We start from the raw sequence: 22,886 nt of genomic DNA, 5'->3' as shown, positions 1-22,886 counted from the left end.
GATTCTTTATGAATTACATTTTCTATAGAACAATGATGCTGAATTAATAATAATGTGTTAATAAATGAGCATTTTTGCAGAATTTTAGAATGATTCTTTATGAATTACTCTGGTCCACATTTTACAAATGAAGCACTTAAATCTAGAGAGATTAAGGAAACTCTCAGGTCACGCAGTGCATAAGTAATGTAGTCAAGGCTCAAACTCACACCTTTTCATTGAAGTCTCATCCTTTCTACTACATCCCCCCACTTCCAAATGATCTTTATGTTCTCTTTCAAGTGCTGGGGATGGGTATGGGCTGCAAAGTTACCTGGAGGAGGGTTGGGAGTCATGCACTAAGGATTAGCAGCAGTGGCTGTCTACAATCAGCAAGAAAAATAAATGTGAAGAAAGGGACTCTGGAGAAAGGGGGTAGAAGGCTGGAAAACTGTCAGAGGAGAAACTACCCTGAGTAAAGCCCGTACAGAACAATTATTACAGTCAATTCTGTGTTTCATCTTCTATAACAACAGAACAATCATTCTTTTTCATTCACATTTTAACAATATTTAAATAACCTTCATTTATAAAATACTAGAAGCCTAGTGCACGAATTCATGCACGGGTAGGGACCGGCCGACCTGCCCCGATGGGGGCCGATCAGGGCCAGGCCGGCAGTGGGGAGGGGACACAGGAGGTTGGCCAGCTGGCCCCACCCCCAATCGGGGTGGTGGGGGCTGATTGGGGGCCAGGCTGGCCAGAGGGTAGGGAGTCAGGAGGTTGGGGGGGCTGCCACAGTGCATGTCATAGCGACCGGCTGTCAGGTCGTTCCATCATTCCGGTCACTTGGCTTTTATATATACAGATTGCCCAGGTAATTGTAATTTTCCCAGGTAATTATAATTTGATAAAACATCCTTTTGTTCAAAAGCATAATCACTTAAGTTATAGTCATTAAACCCAAATCCTATATAATAAAGAGGTAATATGCAAATTAACCCTCATGCCCTCACAAGATGGCTGCCTACAACCAGGCCGGCAGGGGGGTTAGTGAGAAATGACCAAACCACTGAACAAGCAGGCTGCACGGGGCGACCAGGCCGGCAGGGGGTTAGTGAGGGACGATAAAACAACTGAATAAGCAGGCTGCATGGAGTGACCAGGCTGGCAGGGGGGTTAGTGAGGGATGACCAAACGACTGAACAAGCAGGCTGCATGGGGTAACCATGTCGGCAGGGGGCTTAGTGAGTAATGACCAAACAACTGAAGAGCAGGCTGTGTGGGGTGACCAGGCTGGCGGGGGGGGGGGGGGGCAGTTGGGGGTGACCGGGCCAGCAAGGGGGGCAGTTGGGGGCAATCAGGCCAGTGTGTGGGGGGGTGCAGTTGGGGGCAACCTGGCCAGTAGGGGGAGAGTTGGGGTGATTAGGCTGGCAGGGGGGCAGTTGGGAATGACCAGGCCGGCAGGAGGAGGCAGTTAGGGGTGACCAGGCTGGCAGAGGGGGGCAGTTGGGGGTGACCAGGCCATGGGGGGGAGGGGGAACAGTAAGGGGTGATCAGGCAGGCAGGCAGGTGAACGAATAGGAGCCAGCAGTCCAGGATTGTGAGAGGGATGTCTGACATCCCCCAAGGGGTCCTGGATTGGAGAGGGTGCAGGCTCGACCGAGGGGACCACCCCCTGCACAAATTTTGTGCACCAGGCCTCTAGTCTTATATAATAAAAGGGTAATATGCAAATTGATCATAACAGCAGAACGACTGGGAATGACTGGTAACTATGACACACATTGACAACCAGGGGGCAGGTGCTCAATGCAGGAGCTGTCCCCTGGTGGTCAGTGCACTCCCACAGGGGGAGCTCTACTCAGCCACAAGCCAGGCTGATGGCTGCCAGCACAGCGGTGGTGGTGGGAGCCTCTCCTGCCTCCTCAGCAGCACTAAGGATGTCCGACTGCAGCTTGGGTCTGCTCCCTGCTGGTAAGTGGAAATCCCCCGAGGGCTGCCAGGCTGCCAGAGGGATGTCTGACTGCCAGCTTTGGCCGATCCCCCAGGGAGAGGGCCTAAGCCAGCAGGTGGACATCCTCCAAGGAGTCCCAGACTGCAAGAGGGCATAGGCCGGGCTGAGGGATTTCCCCCCTGCCCCCCAGTGCACAAATTTTTGTGCACCGGCCTCTTAGTTAAGAAATAATTCAGAATTACTTTTGAGAAAAAAGAAGAGAGCTCAAGTTTCTTCCTATAGTTCTAGATGCTCTGAAGCAGGTTTACTTAAAAGCTAAATCTATCTTAAAAGTAACTTACTATTATTTTTTGGGCGGGGGTTAGGAGGGAAGTGGGGATCTCATACCTGGGAGAAAAAATTGAGTAAAACTGTTGGTGTGTAGATATTTCTCTTTGCTACTAATGGATGTGGTAGGCCAGAAAAACTCCTGACAGAAAGCATCCTTTGGGTGGTCTGTACATGTTGCTGGAAGAACAAGAGGAAGAAGATTCTATGCAAATGAGTGGAATCTAGGGAACCTACCAGTACAACCAAGGAAAATGAGACTTAAAGCATGCACTTAACCAATTGGAATTAATAACATTGACTTAATGTTTGAGAAAGGCATACATTTTCATCCGTTCCAAAGCATTTCCATGAAAGTACAATTATGCAGAGAAAGAGGGCTGAGATTTATTCTTTAAAGCAAAGCTTCGATGTATAATCAAATCCCGCCATTACCCACTTCTTGCTATGCTTCTGGATTCCATGGTTCATGCATGGGTCAGCAGCAACTGTAGGTGATATTCTGACAAAGACCCACAAATTTTGAGAGGTTTCCAGGATAATGAGACATAATTTCAGGTTTAAACATTAATTTCCAAAAAGAAGAGGAGATTAAAATGTTATGGAAGAAAGGGAAAATAACCCAGTATTTCATTTTATTTTTTATTAACTTGAATCTCTATTTTTTTTTATAAATCCAGTACTTGAAAGCTTGACATCCAAGTGGTTCTAAGAGCTATATCAGCTATATGTCATGTGTATATCATAAGTAATGAATAATAATTGCTTCAATTTCCTTAGTCCTTATATTCTCGACTCTGTATTAAGGCAAATAAGTTATTTATTCCTTACAAAATCTCGGTTGTGGGGAGGGGTACTTTTATTATCTCCACCTACACTTAGATCTCAGACTTAGAAAGACCAAGGGATTGGCCTGACATCGAAGTGCCAGTGAATGGCAGAGCTGGGACTGGAACTCAGCTCCATCTGACTCCACAGCCCACGCTGTCACCCACCACAGGATCCTGCCTCCACAGCAGGAAAAGACAATTAGAGAATTTAAGAATCAGGGCTTTACTTATGCTTCCATCAGGGAGAAAAGTCATCAGTTAAAGTCCGGAAGGGTTCATGCCTTGGTTAAAGTTGGCAGGTAAAACACATTTATTGTGGAAATCATTCCTTCAGGTTCAAGATGGCAAGAAGCAAACTGAAAAATAATCTCTGTAAGTAGGTTTACAGAACACCCTCCCTAGGCAATGTCAGCACCATCTCTTCTCAACATTATGGTCAGATTGTTGCTAACTTCAAAGTTATTAAATTTGGAGACTATCAAGCCAGGGAGGAGGGGAAGATGGAGCTTGGGCAGAGCTTACATGGGCACAGAGGGGTATGAGGATAGGGAGGCAATCTCTGGAGCAATTTGTAGGTGAAAATGTTTACATAAACCGTAAGTTTTGCCTTGGCTGGGAAGCTCAGTTAGTTAGAGTGTCTTCCCGAGATGTCCAGGTAGCAGGTTCGATCTCTCGTCAGGGCACATACAAGAAGCATCTAATGAATGCATTTAGGGAAACAACACATCAATGTTTCTCTCTCGCTCTCTTAAAAAAAAAAAGGTGTAAGTTTCAATCTGCTAGGGATTCATTGCTTAAACTAGTGTTGGAAAGTGAATTCCCTAGTTCCCTCTTCCAGATGTGAGGGTTGTTTCGCAGGCAGGTATAATGGAATCACCACTAACTTAATAACAGGCTGAAAACCAGCCTGTCATCTCAGCCTCTCCAATCACCAGCTGTGGGACCCTGGACAAGTCGCTTAACCCCAATGGACCTCAATTCTCATCTGGAAAAATAAGACAATTGGAATAGATTATCCCTTGCAGCAATTCTGTGAATCAAGAAGAATTTACAGCTGTTGCTATTCATTGTGTTCAAATTAAATCCTCTCATTACTCTATCTCTTGCTAGAATGTGACCTCCTGAAAAGCACAGGGTATGGTAGGTGGCTCCTAGGAGGAGCTCAGAAAATTGTTCATTGATGGTATCTACAAAATATACAGGAGGACAGATGGCCAAAGACCCTAGGGTATGTCAGCTGAGCTCTATTTTAGGATGGAAAGTAGCATTCATCCTAATATTTACCAAATGCTTACTAATCTGAAGAAATTGCTTTCATTTAAAATTGTAACTAAAAGTACACAGTAAAATAATATGTAAAGTATATTCCCACCTTAAAAAAAAGAAAATATAATAAGATATATAACTGTTAATGGATCAAAAATGTTGAAGGAACGTACACAAAACAATTGAGAGTCGTTTTCTGGGAAAGAAGTTACAGCAGCAATATGACTGATCTTGACTTTTACACCATGTGCTTCATTACATCTGCATTTGTACAACATTGTAGTGCATATATAATGGGATTAATTCATTTTTTTATTGCAAAATTACTCTAATTGTTCCAAACTAGCCAGGCCAGGAATTGTTTGTGCCACATGTTATATGTCAGCCCATGGTAAAAACTAAACCCCAAGGATTTCCTCAAACCTAGAGATACTGTTTTGCTTTTACACTGAGAAAAAACACACACAGAGAGACAATGTTTTTTCCAGTTAATACAAATGTGAATGAAAAGGTCTTACTTTTTTTTCTTTTCTTTTTTTTTCAGTTCCTGTGACCCTCAAGAGAAAAGGCTGCGGGCTGATTATTATAGCATTTGAGTGTGGGGGTTTACATGGAAGCAACAGCTATCCAGGCCTGGAAATGGGAATAATGAGAAAGCATTCTCAGCTTGTAGAGCTGTGAACTGAACAGCATTACTCTCAACCAGATTTTATTTCCTGTTAATTATATCTGATTTCACTTGATTATGGATATTATTGAATTTTAAATGTTGGGAGACTGGGGGTCACTGCTCCATGCTATTCATCAGGAACATCAATAGAAAGAGCACCCTAGAAGCCCTTGACCGTCAACCGTGCAAACACATTACCCCCTCATCGTGACAGATATGCTCCAGTAATTATGATCACCTTTTCTTCAGTCTGTGTCTGGGAGCATTTCTAGCACACTCAATGCCATAATGCCTAAAGAAAAAGGCCCTTCTAGCATAATGGAGGCAATGTAAAATCTGTGCATTCGTGTCGCATCAAAATTTATGACATTCGCACAAAGGGGTATTTATTTCCTACGTGTATGCATTTCTGCTTTCTGCTGTTATTGATGAGTGGGAAAAGATAAATGTAGCGTAGGGAGAGAAAATAATGGCTGGAGAGGAGCTAACTGCTACTTCCCATCCATCGAACCCAGACACGCCCCCGAAGCCCTGCACCTAAGGATGTGGTGAGAGCGGAAGGTAATGGGGTGATCTGAGAAGCAGAAGGATTAAGTGGGATGAGTAAAGGTTTTACACCCAGACCTGGGTTTGACTCAAGCTCTAGTTTGAGAGCTTGGGTAAGCTAACGCACCTTTCCAAGGTCTGGTTTGCTCAGCTGGAGAATGGAGACACTCATGCCCATTAAAGCATGCCAAAGAAATTAAGGAAATAATATATGTATACTTGACAGTTGTACCTTGGATGCTACTTAGTCGATAGATTCCTCCTTAAAATGTCCTCCATTTATATCTCTTTCTTCTTTCCATCAATGCTATTTTTCTTGCTTTCTTATTTTAGGGCAGAAACACCAAGCTTTTGTTTGTTTGTTTGATCGCTTGCTTGCTTGTTTTTAACTTCTGACCTCAAATCTTCAAAACAGGCCAGTAGTGCCATAAGTCAAGACTAGCCAAGCTGATGGGTAGAATAATTTCCTTCTTTTTCCATCTTGGATCTTAAAAAACTAAAAAAATATAGTATATGTATAAACAGCATACATATACTTACAAATGAAGACAATCTCTACAATGTCCATTAGCCCTGAGATGTATGAATAGATAGACAGGTAATAGATAACGCTTTTATTCAACTTTTATTTTTTTCCTCTTGGCCTTTTATACTGTGAATATGTGTACTAATTAGCAGGTCAGCCAGGTCATGAAACTGTTTATTAACAGCTCACACCACCGTGTCGAATGGTGTTTCCTTTGTTACTTTCAATTAGGGCCCCTGCCATACACAGTGTAACTGCATTCTTACACCAGTGTTGGAAAGAGCAGAGCTGGGACCAGTGTGAAGAGAGTCAGGCATTTGCATCCAGGCACAAAATTTAAAGGGATGTCAAAAACTCAGTAATCAATATAAACAATATGTCTAACACAATGTTTAAAAAAAATCAAAATTAATGCAAAAATACCCAAGGTGAACAAAACATCAACATTTTAAATAAAGAGAAGAACCAACCCTGACTTTTAGGACACTGCCTCCCTCAGCTCACCCTGATCCTGGCCCTGGGTGGCCCTGCACTTGAAATCAGGAACTGGGGTTCTGGCCCCAGTTCTCACCCTATTTAGCTACATGGCCCTGGGCAAATCACCCAGCCTCTCTAGTTCTCAGTCTACCCATCTGGTTTCACTTGGAAGTCTGATACTAAAACTTCCAGTAAAGCTTTGAACTTGAAAATGCTGATTTTCTATAACATAAAGTCGCATTATAGGGGCATTAGGAATGACTCAAAAGAATAAGTCATTTGCTTAGGCAGTCATTCAATCCAAAGTGTTTGCTGAGCAATTATTATGTGAAAAGCACTTTGTTAGGTGCTAAAAATACAAAGTGGAGGACTACAGAAACACACACGAAAAAGGAAGCCAACCCCAATGCTAAAAGGTCAGGACACTTTTCCCTGAAAAATGTCTTTGACCAAAAGGACTAGTGGAGTTAAGCTTAGGAAGGATGGAATTCCAGAGAGAGAGAACAGCATGGCCAAAGACCTGAAGGCAAAAACAAATACCTCCGTTGGAAAACTATGAGTTTAGTATGGCTGAAGCACAAATAGGATCAATGAAACAAAAAAAAAAAATCAGTCTTTGATTGCAGAACAATAAAAAAGAGTATTTGGCAGAATGTAATGCAAAGAGCACTGGTCAGACCTCGGTTCCAGTCACTGCCCTTTTGTCAACTGGCTGGATAACAGGGCTTCCATACCACTGGGCTTCTATTTTCCAAAACACCACAAACATTTCCATGAAGAAGGGAGGTCTTTAATTCCCCCCAAATGCTGTAAACGTCAAACATGAGCTATTTAGAGTTTACATCCCTCGGTAGCAAAGAAGCGCTGTAATTAATACACGTAGTCACTTCCCTAAAAACAATTTGCTAAGTAGCTGTTGTGTGATGCCCAGGAGCCTGAATAATGTGAGGACCAGCCTCAAAGCAAGCAAACGTTTGTTGTTGTTTTGGGTAGACACACGCAGCATGCGTCTCCTCCACCTAGACGTATGATGGTAGACCTGGTCTGCTCCTGTCATATTCATGTCTGTTGGTTTAATTCCTGCACTTAGGAAGATAGGATTACAGCCAGATATTTATAACCAACCAAAATATTTTTAAACCAATGAGGAAACACACAATCTCTAGAGTCTGGAGCATAAAGTCAAAGCTTGGTGTTTTTCACCTCACTGCTGTCACACATAATACCTACTATTTATTGAGCACGCACTCTCTGCCAAGCTTCACACATATTAACTCATCTAGTCCTCACAACTGTAGGCAATGGGTTAAGATGGTTATCTCCATCATAAGAGCAGGAGTAGTCTGAAGCACAGAGAAGTAAATCGTGTGCTCAAAGTCACGCAGTTGATAAGTGGCACAATCAAAATTAATACACAGCCTAACTCCAGAGTCTGTGTTCTTGGTCACTGTGCTACACAAACTAAGTTTATCATCCTGCGTGCCCCAGGGACACCCTTAAAGCACAGCACGCAGACACTGCTTCAGTTCCCAGAGCACTCAAGGATCTGAATTCTCTGGGCATCAGTAAGCAGCTCAGTAATTTAGTTTTGGGGGAGAAGAGCATTCCCCCTATCGGTCTTCAAATCCCTCTTTCCATATTCTTGGAAAGAGGTATCCCTCTTCCCCTGTGTCTTCTCTCATGCTCTCGCTTCTCCATAGACACCAGCTCTTTCCATCTGTTACCCCCTGATAATCACTGCAGTCGAGGCTCACTGAACCTTCTCCCTTTGGCCCCATTAACTCTTTCCTTCAGCAGACATCATAAATGACTGATAGGAACACCTCACCTGGATTTCCTCAGCTCCCATTCCCCACTGAACTCCCTGAAATACAGCTTCTGAGCAGCATTGCTGCTGGACTAAAATTGCTTTCTTAATAGTCACCAGTGAACTTGTCATTGTCTTTTTTCAGTTCTCTGCTTTCTGTCCTTTCAACATCTCTGCACTTAAAATCATCCTGGTAATTTATGCCTCTGATGAGAGGACATAGTTTGTAAGATTATTAAAATGGGCGTTGAGACCTCATTCTGCCACTTACTAGCTTGGTAACTGTGGACCAGCTAATGGAATCTCTGTCTCAGGCATCTCAGCTGTCAAGGGGAGAAGGGAACCTCAGGTGGCATGGGGATTAGACAAGGTTCCACACGTGGGCCCTCACACAAGGCCTGACCCACACGTCGAATGCGTTCAGTGAGGTCTGACCACCACATCTCATGATTCTCTTAGGCTTTTGTTTTCACACCAATTCTTTCCCTTCTTGTCTAAGTATTCTATGATAGTTGTTTTTCTCCTAGTTCCTAAATTTTGCAAAATGCTAAGACTTAGTCTTTGGCTTCATGGTTTCCTGCTCTCTCCATCCTCTCCCTTAAAGAAAATAATAGTTGGCATTTACCATGAAATCACTACACACTGGGATCTATGCTATGTGCCTTCCAGATGTTCCAGTGTCACCCCAAAATCAATTTCTACAAAACAGCACTAAGCCTTTCACTCCTCTGAGCTCACCTCCCTCCCCCATTCTTTGTCCACCATTCATCCAGCTACCAAAGGTCAAACCCAAGTGCTACCTTTGACAACTCCTCTTTCACCCCCTGTAGTCAACCTGAAAACAAAGTCTCATGTTTTTGTCCATTCTAACGTCGCTTATTGGGATTTTAAGGATTTTTAAGATTGTGACTCAGTATATGTGGGTTTGGTTAGTAAGGGATTCAATCCCTAGGGCTGCATGATTATGACTGGAATGTGGGTGGTCAGGCCCTCATCCCAGGATACCAAGATGCTATGAGCTCTTTAATATGAGACCATGGAGCTTACAAACTCCCTAGCCCAAGATTATCTTAAAAGTTAGAGCAAAGTACATGGAATCAGAAAATCCTAACAAATCAGCAGGAAAGAGAAAGGGACTCACATTTACTAACAGCCTACTACGAATGAAGAATTGCACAAAGTTGGACTGACAATATAATTTTTTAAATATAAAAATGTGATGTCACAATGCTGCTTTCTTATTGGCACTTCACAGGACAGTTCCTTATGGAGGTAGTCTCCTTGGATCATTTTGTCACTGACTTCCCAAAGGTTGATCACCTTGGACAAACGGAAGTCTACTACTAGGTAATTCCTGCGTAAGAATACTAGGTGACCCGGTTAATAATGCGGATTAATTTTTAACCGGTTAATAATGCGGATTTTGTGCGTTGGGGATTCTCAAAATAAACCCACTTTTCATCGCCAGTCACAATTCGATGCAAAAAAGACTTTCTTTCGTGCTGTTGAAGCAACATTTTACTGATGACTTTTCAGTTTTCCACTTGTCTTTTGTTCAGTTGATGTGGCACCCATTTTCCTGCCTTTAAAAATCTTTCCCATTGCTTGTAAACAATCAAAAACTGTTTGCTGAGCAACGTTTAATCTTCCTGCAAGTTATTTTTGAATTTGACACGCATCTTCATCCAATAATGCTTGTAATTTTTGGTCTTCAAAGTTTTTCGGTTGACCTGGAAATTTTTTGTCTTTCACATCGAAATCATCACTTTCAAAGCATTTGAACCAGCGTTCACAAGTATCTTGAGATGGAGCATGTTCACCATAAGCTTCCGGAAGTATACAATAACTTTCAGCAACACTTTTCTTCAAAATAAAGTAATGAGTTAAAACTTCCCACAAATGCTCTTTTTTTTGGCACGAAATTCGACATTTTTAAGTGTAAAAATATCTATGATATTAACACCTTCAGAAAATTTGACATGTAAAGTTTTGAAGCTTGTTGTCAATACAACAAAATAGCACACATATCAAATCGCATACATATCAACATCTGTGTAACTCCATCTATTGAAAAAAATCCGCATTATTAACCGGGTCACCTAGTATTCTTACACAGGAATCATCACTTCATGACTGGACTTCCTCACTCACTGATTTAATCATTCATTCAACAAATATTTATTGAATTTCTACCCTGTGATGAATGCTGGAGGTGCAGCTGTGAGCAAAATACAGGGAAGTGAGCTACACAAGTGAACGCTGAGGAAGTAGGGGGTAGGATAGGAGCACACAGAAGGAGGCCCTTCTTAGATTAGCAGGATTCTCTTTTCTCACTTGTCTCCCCGTCATAGCTCTTTTGCTCCACCCCCACTGCCTCCATCCTCATCACTTCACACCTATATTTCCACAATAAGCTCCTTGCCTCCAGTCTCACCACCTCCAATCCATCCTCCACACAGTAGTCACAGCTTTCTTTCCATAATGCAAATCTTATCATCCCAAACTTTCCCAACTTTTGAACTCTCTCCTAGCCTTTTGGATAAAACTGAAGCTCTTTTGCTTGGGATATTTCCATTCATACTTGATCTCTGACTCTCTCTCTGGCCTGATGGTTTGCTATGCCATGTAGCTAAAAATCCACATCTCTCACTGCAGCCCACAGAGCTACTTCCAACTCTTACATAGTTTTTCCTGCCTAGAAAGTCCTTCTCTACTCCTTGTCCTTTAAGGCTCAGCTCACCTCGACCTCCCTAAGAAACCTTTTGACCTTCTTTCCCTCCTGTAGATGATGTCTAATCCCTTTGTGCTTACAAGAGCAACCTGGGCATATTTGTATCCAAACACTAACTCCATGACATTAGTTGTGTGTCCCCCAGTTGCTGTTCATCTCTGTATCCACACTCCAGTGCCATGTGCTCTACCCACATGGCTTATAGTTACCCTAATTCATTGGGCAATCTCACAAATTTCCTCCGCCTGGAATGTCCTTTCTATCCTTCCCTATCTGGTAAAAGACTACTCATTTTTTTAAAAAAATATCTCAGAGATCACCTGCTCCAATCCCACAGAGGAAGAAAAAAAAAAATCACTTACATGTCTGTGCTATTGGCACTTGATCTGCCCTACAATTATACCAATTAATCAGACTGCATCACGATTAGCTAAATACTATGTTATGCTTCCTCTTCCTTGAAAGCTGGAGCTATTTTTTTTTTTTACTTCCTTTTGTGTGTTTTTCTCTCCAGCATCCAGCACATAGTAAGTGCTGAGGTATGTTGTCTAAATGTGGGAAAACCCAGGAGTAAGGATGGAGTGAATAGCATGTATGTTAAGGGCTTACAGTCAAGTACAGAGCTATCCTACCCTTTAATTATTTCATGTGTGTTAATCTTGTATTCACAACTAGATCATAAACTCTTTGAGGGCCAGGACTATGTTATACATTTTGACATGAACTCCAGTGCTAAGTATGGGATAGGTGGTCAATGAATACTTGTAAATACAGTCTAATATAATCAAATGAATTGAACTTGCAGATGTAGGAAAAGGAAATAGATCATAAAGGGAGAAAATGCAGCTTGAGTAAAAATCAAAAAAATAATTTTAATCTTTTCTTGCCACATTTGGCAAAGAAAATGATGACAATGTTCACCATGAAATAAAAAGGACATATCCTGACAATTATATTTAAACCCCTGCTATGCCAATTTCAACTTGGGACTATTTCTGGAAAGGTCTTTACTTCACTAGTTGTTTTAAAAATAAAAAAACGTTCAGGTTATCTTACTGAAAGCTTTTTAAATATCATAAAAGCAAAGCTGTTTTTAATAATATGCATCACTTTTCCAATTTCTTTTTATTCCTTTTCAAAAACTTCTTCACTTTTCAGTATGTTAACTTCTGAATCAAGCTCCCTTTCATATGTGAGCTTTCTCAATTAACCTCATGCATATCACGTTTTCTCCCACTTCAAAAAAGTTACAAAATGTTAAAAATTAAAAACGGTCCCCAGAACAGCAGAGAGATGTCCTCCACCTGTCATCTTAATGGAAGAGAATACCTTCTGACAACCCACAGCCACAAGTCCTGGATCCAGCTTCTGGTGTTTTCCTCTGTCAGCATCAGCGTGGCTTCCAGGTTCCCCACACTTCTATAAACCCAAAGCTCCTGAAGTACAGAACCCAAAACATACCGGTCTGCCCCTCCCACCGTCCACGTCTAAATAGAGCATCAAGATAGAAACTCTCACACATGGCACTTTCTAGACTTGAAGAACGGATTTGTAATTGTGCTGAAGGTTAGCCCAGGAATAACCAAGTCTTGGATACTCCAGATGTGACATTCCAGAAATCTCCAAATTAGAGTCCCACTGATGAATAAAAGCCACTAACCACAGCCGAAGTAGAAGGGATCCACTCCGTTAAGGCTGCTGAATACCTTGCCTCACGCTCGACCTTTTCCTGCCTTAATGGGCCTCTAGTCACTCCTCTCCTAAATGACCATAGACTGCCCCCCTTCTACTTGCCTTTGTCCCAGTCCTGGACTCCTCACACGCTAACCCAGTCCCTGCGGTTTCAAGGAGCCTTTCGATTTGAAGCAATTCCCAGGAGCACTCTGAGACCCCGCCACAATGGACCTGGCATTTTAGGGAATCCTTTTCTGGGGACCTCTTCCCTGGGACCGAAAAATATCAGAACGGTGCCTGTCCGCCAGCTACATATCAGGCTGCAGAGAATCTTTCCCACGAAAGAAGCTAAAAGGGAAAATGATATCCCCACAAAGAAAAAAACCCCACAATCCTCCACATATTCTACGTGTGTCACAAAACCCCAGGGCAAAATAAAGCCCAGCTTCCCCCTGCTGCCGCTGCTGCCACAGCAGCCCAGCCCAGCCCAGCCCAGCGCCCAGTGCTGCCGCCTGGGTGTGCGTAAGGACAGCACCTTCCCGGGGGAGGAGATCCCGGCGCCCAGCGTTTCTAGAGGTGATTATGGCAAGCCTTTCAGTAACTCATCATTCATCCCGCACTGACCCGAGCCTCACCCCGGCGCCTCTGGCACGGGCACTGAACGAGAAAGCCAAAGGCTGCCCCTCCAATCCTCCAGGTGACAATCCCACCCTAGCCCCCAATACGTCTAGGGTGCGGGGGTTGGGAGAAGGCAAGGATGACAGGTGCCCACGCCTGAGGGAAAATCAACGCCCAGGCTTACAGATCTGGGGGCGAATCCCAGCCCCCGCCCAGGCGGGAGATACTTGGCATCTGCTACCTGCAGGGCGCCCCCGCTCGCACACCGGCTCCGTCGCAGCCCGAATGCAGCCGCGAGGGTGGAATGGGACCGAGGGAGCCTCCACGCCCCCTTTGTCTCCACGTTTCCCAAATGACAGGGGAGGAAAGTTTACGAGCTGGGACGGTGCAGCTTTCTGCCGGGTCCATCTGACACCTCGCGGGAGGCGAGCCTCCCTGCGATCTCCCCCTCGCCTCGCACAGCCCCCGCGCCGCGTTCATCTGCACCTGGAAACCCACGAGCCGGATGTGGGCCACCTGCGCCGGCGCGTCCGGCCGGGTACCTGGCCCCTGCCCGGCGTCTGGGAACTGCCCGCGGCTGCGGGCGCCCTACTCACCTCTGGTGGCGGCGCGTCCTCCCGCACGCCCTACTGGGCCGTCCCGCTTCCGCGCGCGAGGCGCATTCAGGCGGCGGCCGGAGACACGCTCCCCGGGCTCTGCTGCATTCCCCTGCGTGGGAGAGCGAGCCGGCGGGCGTGCGGCGCGGGCGTGCACGAGTGTGTGTTTGTGCGAGTGTGTGTATGTGTGTACGAGTGTGTGCGCGCGCGCGGGGCGGGGGTGCGCGGGATCACAGATCCCCCTCGGCGCCCATCGCGCGCTCTGCCTCCGCCTCCGCCCCCTCCTAGCGCCGCCGCTCGCGCGGGGTCCAGGTTTCAGGATCTCGTGTTTGTTTAATGAAAGGAAGGAGCAAAAGGCTGGCGGGGAGGGGGCGGAGGGGGCGGGAGAGGCGGTGAGAGCGCCGGGCCGCGCATGCTCAGAGAGGGACACTGAGCGCTCACTTCGGAGCTCAGGCGGAGGGAGGCGGGCGATGCGGGTCGAGGCGAGAATGACGGCGCCACCCGAGCCGCAGGGGCTCCACGGGGTTCCCGGGAGGCAACTGGGAAACCCCACAGCAAAGGTGCGCTCTGCGCGGGGACTCCCAGCGCCCGCGGTGCGGGAAGCCGGGGCGGGTTCCCCGATCCATCCTAGGGGACCGCTTTAGCCCCGAGTCCTGGTGAGCTGAGCTCTCTTCTCCCTGTATCTTTAGTGCTGGCTGCGCGGTTTCTGTGCACTGCTCTCCAGCCTCTGCGCTGCGGGGGACCAAGGAGCGTCTCCCCAGAGGTCCAGCAGGAACCGCAGGCAGGTCTCACCTGAACTAAAAGGAGTTATCTGATCTGTGCTTCGTTCTCTCCCTCCCAACTTCCACTCTGTGAAGCGCAGAAGACACCTGTCCACTCGGGTCCCCAGACAGGTTTGATGGGACAAGGGCGGGGAGGGTCACACAAAAACCCTCTTCCGGAGAACAAAGCAGGAGTGGAAGGAAGGCGAGGCTCCGAGGGCTCCACACTCAGCCCCCTTTGGTGACAGGGTTAGAGCGGGGAGACACGTGCCCTGTGGAAGACGGCCAAAAGAACAATAGATCCATTGTTCCCCCTTGACCCCTCTCCCCAGTGCCGAAGAAGCATTTCTTCGTAGGTGAGGACTCTGCTACTTGGTAAAGTGGAAGAACTGTCAACGCGAAGGGAGTCCAGTAGAGAACCTGAGCCTGCCATGGCGCTGGCGCAGTAACCTGAGGCCAGTGGAGACACTGGGTGAGAGGCTTTGTGAGTGGAGTGGAAACTCTTCTTTGATGAGATTGTTCTATGAGCAAAACAGGCCAGTTAGGACCCAATCAAGAGCTTCCATTTTCAACCTCCTTCCTGTTAAATCACCCTTTTCCCTCCCTCCCCATTTTCTCTCCTGCAGAAGACATCCCCAGCAGGGATGCCTAGGTCCTGTTTATTCAGTTTTGGTCCTTCCAGGAAAGGGCTACCTTTTGGCCACCCAGCTTTGGAGAGATAGAAGACAGTCTACTCCATGCAAATCTTTCCCAGGCTTTCATTAAAGGTCATCTCTGATACAGAGGCAGAGCAGCCTCGAACAGACTGTCAAACTACAGCTGGAAGGCTGGGGAGGGTTGGGGGGCGGGGGGAGGGGGGGTAAGAGATCAACCGTAGAACTTGTATGCATGCATATAAGCATAACCAATGGACATAAGACACTGGAGGGTAGGCGAGGCCCAGGGATTGTCAAGGGGGTGGGGAAAGAAGACATATGTAATACTCTTTGTAATACTTTAAGCAATAAAAAAAAAGAGAAAAAATAAAAAATAATAAAGGTCATCTCTGAGCACTTCTATGCAATGCAAGTGAGCAGATGCCTTCTTGCTGAACTCTGACCCCAGTCCCATTCGTCTTCCCAATAATGCCTGGTGACATTAGAACAGCAGGCCAATTAGATCAGACCCGAGAGCACACCCAGAGGAGAGAACACAGCATATCTAAATACCCCCCACAAAGGCAAAGTTTAGAAGAAAAGACAGAGGAAGGAAAGAAGAAAGGGAAAGTTGTTAAAAAGTATAAGTGCCCTGAGTGTTAGTGCCTGCTTTCTTCTATGGGCAGCTGGTTGATAGGAATAGAATTGCAGCATCTCTTTGTTTAAAGGACAGTGAGTCTGAGCCTCTATGCACCAGGTAAGGGAGATCAGGTTCTCCTGAAAAGCAGCGAAGTCGCTATAGTGAACCACTAACAGTATCTGGGGCTCCTACTTCCCTGCCTATTTTTCTCAGGCCTTCCTCTTGGCACCAGGATTCTTGGAAGGCATCCAAGACAGATCTGCCTTGTTACCACATTATCCTCAGAACAGTGAATAGTGTTCCCTGGGATTTCAGGGTGTTAGGATTGGCAGGGCCTTGAGGCAGGAAAGCCATCCTCCTGCCCCGGCATTGTATGATCAGGAGGTGAGTGAGGACTCTGAATCCAAGAAGTGGGTGGGAGCTGAAACAGGGAGGTGGGGCTGGGGTAGCTGTAGGTCTCAACTCTATCGTTCTGTCAGTAGAGATGTACTGGGACTCTTCCTCCTATGGTAAGTGTGCAGGGCTGCCTGACCAACAAGCACATTTTCCCTTGTCTGAGCCTGGCCTTGGGTGATGAGAATGGGGACATCTTGTTCATCATCTCAAAGCTCTAACAAGGTCAAGGGTGAAGGAGACTTTGTAAATCTGGAATTGCAAATAAAGTAGAATGCCTTTATGGTGCTGCTATGAGAGGGCGAACTGGCAGTTCTAGAAGAGAATTTTACTGTTTGGGGAGCATGGAGGAAGCACAGGGGATATTAAATGAGATGATATACATAAAACACAGGGCCTAACGCAAAGCAAGCCCTCTGTAACTAATAGCTGTTATTATTTTGGTTATTAACATTTTCATTATTATAATATTTTTTTTAAAGGCTGAGGAGATACTTTTTCCCCCTAAGCTTCAACAAAACAGATGAAAGCTAACTGCCTTCCAATTTTCCTGCTGGCTTCCTCCATCACCCCCTCACCCTGATCACTGATGTATTCAAATCAGGAAATGAAAAGCATGCTATAAAAATGTGTGGCAGTGTGCATGGGGAATAACCCCACCCTCACCCTCCACACTGGGATGTAGACATAAATGTGAGATGGCATGGTTTTTCAGTAATATGCCGCAAACATTTTCTGCCACTCCCATCTCACAGAGATTGAGGTCCCCTCCCCTCTAGCAGTTGGGGTCTCCTGCTGTAGCACCCGCCGCCCCCCTACACTGACTTACCAAGCTTTGTATTTTCACCTTTTTTTTTTTTTGCCTCCCTTCTAATTTTAGCCATTTAATGTGTAACTCCTCCTAGGTAACAGAATGCCCAAAGCCAATTAATATGCACACATCTGCAGATGGTTTTGAGAGAGATTAATGGGAAGAATTTCGGTGGCTGCAGGTATTTCTCAATGCTCCTTAAATTCAGATTGCAGACTTAGCATTCATCCTCCTCCCTACTGGACACTCACTGAACTCAGCACCTCTCCAGCAAATACATCCAGTGGCCTTACTTCCTATGTTAGTAAAATAACCCAGTATTGTTGGTGCTCAGAACAGCGTATATACAAAAGATATCCAGAAATAATTTTTAAAAAGCAGTAATAGGCACAGTGTTTGAACATAAAATTCTCCAAAGTTATGGAAGCAATAGAAATGCCTCAGTTCTTAGAAAATTATATGAAAGTAGCTCCAGTAGATTATGTGTTACTGAAATAATATAACAACCCTATGGTGATCAGTATGCACGCAAGTTCTGCTCTGAATATATTCTAATAATTATGACGCATACTTACCATCTGCATTTGAATTGTGTTCTACCTATAAGTTTGTTTTTTCAAATCCACCCTCATCAGAAAAATAGATTTATAAGTTTTTCTTCTTGTATAAATTTTATATACTGAATATATAGCAATCTTTTCTGGTTCAGTAAAAATGTCAAGCCATGACTATAAGGGCTAAACTAGTGATTTATTGTAAGAATCAAAATGTTGCCCCAGTGGGGAGGCTCAGTTGGTTGGAGTGTCATCCTGTGCACTGGTAGGTTACAGGTCCGATTCCCGGTTAGGGCACATACCTGAGTTGTGGGTTCAATCCCCCAGTTGGGGCGCTTTTAGGAAGCAACAGATAAATGTAACTCTCTCACATCCCTCTCTCTCTCTTCCTCCCTCTCTAATATATATATATATATATATATATATTAGTATATACTTATCACACCCACTTTGGACCTAATGCTTGTTGCTACTTCATTTCTGATGTCTGGATGATTTGTATTCTGGGTTACTGCCTTATGTGGCCCAACCTCCAGGATCCAAGTACATTTGTTGCTGAAACTCCTATGTAGTCTTCACATCCCCAAAAGTGGGACCCAGATACTAATCATTGATTCCCACACTGTTTGGTTCTGTCCTTAGTGCCATCCTTGTCATCTCCTCTTGGAAACTTCTCCAGGAATTGTTAGAGTTATGACTCAACCTCCCTTGGTCTTTACACATTGTAGACATTCCACTGCTGGCAATTCTGTCTGCTGACCCTTTCCCAATCCAGGAGAGACTGGTCTGCAAGAGCCCATCTATCCCTCTTCTTCAGTCTGTTCCATGCTGCCAACATGGAACCCTTTACTCCCAATGGTATTATAGTCTTTGTTTTTCTCATCTTCAAAATGAGAGGTCTGAACAAATTACTCAGTCATCACTTATTAATAGTCTGGTGCAGAGGTCAACAAAATTATTCTGTAAAGAAATAGATAATATACACAGTGGTGGATAAAAGTAAGTTTACAGTTGTTCATATGGAAAAGGATACAATAATCCTATATAATAAAAGTGTAATATGCAAATTGACCGAACGACCAGTTCGTGGGGGGTGGAGCTGGCAAGCAGGTGATGCTAGGCCATCCAAGGTGCATGCCAGCAGGTAGAGGGAGGGAACGGCAATGGGGGAGGGGGTGTTGGCGGCTACCAGTGGCGGTGGAGAGGCAATCAGGAGCGTACCCAGTGGCCTCCTGCAGAGGGAGACATCCCCTGAGGACTCCCAGACTATGAAAGGGTACAGGCCAGGTTGAGAGACACCGCCCCCCCCCCCCCCCCCCGCAGTGCATGAATTTTCATGCATAGGGCCGCATATTAAAAAATAATAATACAGTAAACTCTGTGTTTCGTGTACTCACAATTGTAAACCTACTTTTGCCCCTCTGGTATTTTAGACTTTGTGGGCCATGCAATTTCTGGCACAGCTACTCAATCAACTCTGTAAATTGCATGAATGAGAATGGCTGTGTTCCAATTTTTTTTTTCCTTTCTTTCTTTTCTTTTTCTTTTTTTATTTATTTTTATTTACAAAACCAGGTGGTGGACTGACCTTGGCCAACAAACTATAGTTGAGTCAAATCCTTCACTTTCTGCCCTTTAACTTCTGCCACCAGCAACGCATTAGGTAGAAGGAACCTGAAGAACCCTGCTTTTTGTCCTGTCGGTAGGAAAATACCACAAAAGTGATATAGGAAATCTTACTCCATTGTCAGTTTAGAGCAGGGATCCTCAAACTTTTTAAACAGGGGGCCAGTTCACTGTCCCTCAGACCGTTGGAGGGCCGGACTATAGTTTAAAAAAAACTATGAACAAATTCCTATGCACACTGCACATATCTTATTTTGAAGTAAAAAAACAAAATTGGAACAAATACAATATTTGTATTTGCATGTGGCCCGCGGGCCGTAGTTTGAGGACCCCTGGTTTAGAGGATCCTTGTCAGTGTGGCTTTCACAGTATTTTAAGAGTATACTCAGAAAATTATTTTTTTCTACCCAGTAGTTGACTATGTTTTCCACATGGAACAGTGGCAGCAACAGCAACTATTCTATTTTTAGTCTAAAACAAACGTGTGTAGTGTAGGAGTTTAATGAGAGGAATATTTTAAAAGAAAATGGAAAAAAATAGTGTGAGCACAATATTCCTGCCTGTTAAAATAGGGCAGGTAAACTTATTCTAATTATGACTAGCACCTTAAGAAAACTGCCTCTCTAAAGATAAATAAACTCAACCCCAATAAAAAAAAATATACATTCTTATGTAAGTCCAATGTAGGAACAACACCTCTACTAAAAGTTGGACTCACACAAATTGAGCTGCTGGCTGAACATTTTTACATATTTAGTCCAAAGTTATGAAATCAGCCTACGTAAAAATTTCATTCTCCCAAAGCAATCTATAGATTCAATGCAATCCCCATCTGTATTAGATTACTGAGGCTGTCATAGCAAAGGACCACAGACTTGGTGGCTTAAACAACAGAAATTTTTTTTCTCACAATTCTGTATCTAGAAGTCCAAGATCAAGGTGTTTGCAGGGTTGATTTCATCTGAGGCCTCTCTCCTTGGCTTATAAAGGGCTGTCTTCTCCTTGTGTCTTCATCTGTCTTCCTTCAATTACATGTATATGTCTAAATTCCCTCTTCTTTGAAGGACACAAGCCATATCTAATTAAGGCCTACCCTAAAGACCTAATTTTAACTTAATTACCTCATTAAAATCCTATCTCCAAATACAGTCACATTCCAAGGTACTAGGGAGAATTTTAACATGTGAATTTAGCGGAGGGGGGGGGGGGGGACACAATATAGCCCATAACACTATCCAAATCTCAATAATGTTTTGGGTTTGTTTGTGGGGTGTTTTGTTTGTTTTTGCAAAAAAAAAATCCATCCTAAAATTCATATGGAATCTCAGGGATCTGAATCGCCAAAACAATCTTTAAAAATATGGAAATATCACACTTTCTATTTTCAAAACTTACTACAAAGCTTCAATAATCAAAACATTGTGGTACTGGCATGAAGACAGATATATAGACCAATGAAATAGAATAGATAGCCCCAAATAAATCCTTGCATATATGGTCAAATGATATTCAACAAGGATGTCCAGACAACTCAATGGCGAAAGGCAGTCTTTTCAACAAATGGTGTTGGGAAATCGGATAGCCACGTGCAAAAGAAAGAAGTTGGATTCTTATCTTACACCATGTACAAAACAAACACAAAATCAATAAAATACCTAAAATAAAATCGAAAACTATAAACTCTTAGAAGAAAACAGGAAAAGTTTCATGACATTGGATTTGGCAATCATTTCTTGGATCTGACACCAAAAGCACAAGCAACAGTAGAAAAAAAATAGATAAATTGTACTACATTAAAGGACACTATCAGCAGAATCAAAAGGCAACCCATGGGATGGGAGAAAATATTTACAAATTATATTTCTAATAAAGGGTTAATGGGATTTATAAAGAACTACAGTTTAACAACAACAGCAAAAACCCAATTCAAAAATGAACAAAGGACCTGAAGAGACATTTCTCCAAAGAAGATATACAGTATCTAATTGCCATTTTTTATGTGTGAATATGCATATGAAAAGATGCTCAACATCGCTAATCATTAGTGCAATGCAAATAAAAACCACAATGAAGCCCTGACCAGTTTGGCTCGTGGATAGAGCGTCGGCCTGTGGACTGAGAGGTCCCAGGCTCGATTCTGGTCAAGGGCATGTACCTTGGTTGCGGGCACATGCCCAGCAAGGGATGTGCAGGAGGTAGCTGATCGATGTTTCTCTCTCATAGATGTTTCTAGCTCTCTATCCCTCTCCCTTCCTCTCTGTAAAAAATCAATAAAATATATTAAAAAAATAAAAATAAAAACCACAATGAAAATGGTTATAAGAATAGGTAATAAAGTGTGATTTTCATGGAAATGAAAAAAAATGAGATACCACTTCATTCCCATTAAGATGACTACCATAAAAAAATTTAAATCAGAAAATAACAATTGTTAGCAGAGCTGTAGAGAAATTGGAACCCTTGTGCATTACTTGTGTAAATGAAAAATGGTGCAGTCGCTATGGAAAATACGATGGCAGTTACTAAAAAAATTAAAAATAGAATTATTATATGATCCAGGAATTCCAGTTCTGGGTATATACCTGGGTATGTCATTCTGGGTGTATTCCTGAGTAACATACCAGGTAAGATAGTCATTTATTCTTTCTTTTTAAAATTTAACCACTATGCATTAAATGTTTGATGCCAATAAAATCAGGGAATTTGAGATCTAGAATTCCAGGTATTACTGAAAATTATGCCTAATATCCTGCCTCTGTATTTGTGTGATTTTTAGTTTATAAATATATTTGCTAAAATAACAATTCTATGAAAGGTATAAAGGAAGTGCCTTGAGGATTTAACTAAAAACAATCTTACAGTGTTACTGGAACAGTACAACAATCGCATGAAAATTTTATTTTAATTATCTAACTTTGATATAGACATAAAGTATAACAAAATTATTTGATAAAACTTTTTAAGAGTATGTCTCTTCATCCTCAGATCATCCCATAGTCCTTATAACTGGAATATGATACATGAACCTAGCAAAGTGCCTAAACTATAGACTAGGAAATCTCGGGAAATCACTGAACTATATACCAAACTATACAAATCTCTTCATAAAATATCAATGATAATTAGCATGACCATCATTATCATCACCAGATAGTCTTCATCAGAATTAGTCAACTTCAGTTTACATAGCTTGGTAAACCAAAGATTGGGTAGCTGTTACTTTGGCTTGCAATACTCCCCCTTTGACCAGTAATGGCATCCACACTTCCTCCAAGAAACCACCATTCGCCAACTACTAACCCACATAGTATTGGGATGAAAACCACCTCCCAGTACAAACATGGGCATAGAACCCTGACCTAATTTATCAGAAGTGCCCACTGTCCTAGCCATTGTAGTGTCTCAGAGATGGCAAATGATCCAGACCAGGAAAATTAGATTAAAATCCAGGACTTTTGCTAA

General features: G+C 43.5%; 1 protein-coding gene across 5 annotated transcripts in view; it reads right to left on the bottom strand.

Moving 5' to 3' along the window:
- Positions 1-14,353, bottom strand: part of PLPPR1 (phospholipid phosphatase related 1) — a 193,747-nt gene extending 179,394 nt beyond the window's left edge. For all 5 annotated transcript variants that reach the window (XM_081103584.1, XM_081103586.1, XM_081103583.1 and 2 more), the window contains exon 1: positions 14,005-14,353. The gene's annotated coding sequence lies outside the window, so the exon portion shown is untranslated. The remainder of the gene's footprint in view (positions 1-14,004) is intronic.
- Positions 14,354-22,886: the final 8,533 nt, after the last annotated feature.

Source organism: Myotis nattereri, assembly GCF_964212035.1.
Source record: "Myotis nattereri genome assembly, chromosome: 12".
NCBI lineage: Eukaryota > Metazoa > Chordata > Mammalia > Chiroptera > Vespertilionidae > Myotis > Myotis nattereri.
The sequence above is the reverse complement of the archived record's forward strand: the minus strand, read 5'-3'. Positions and strand labels throughout refer to the sequence as shown.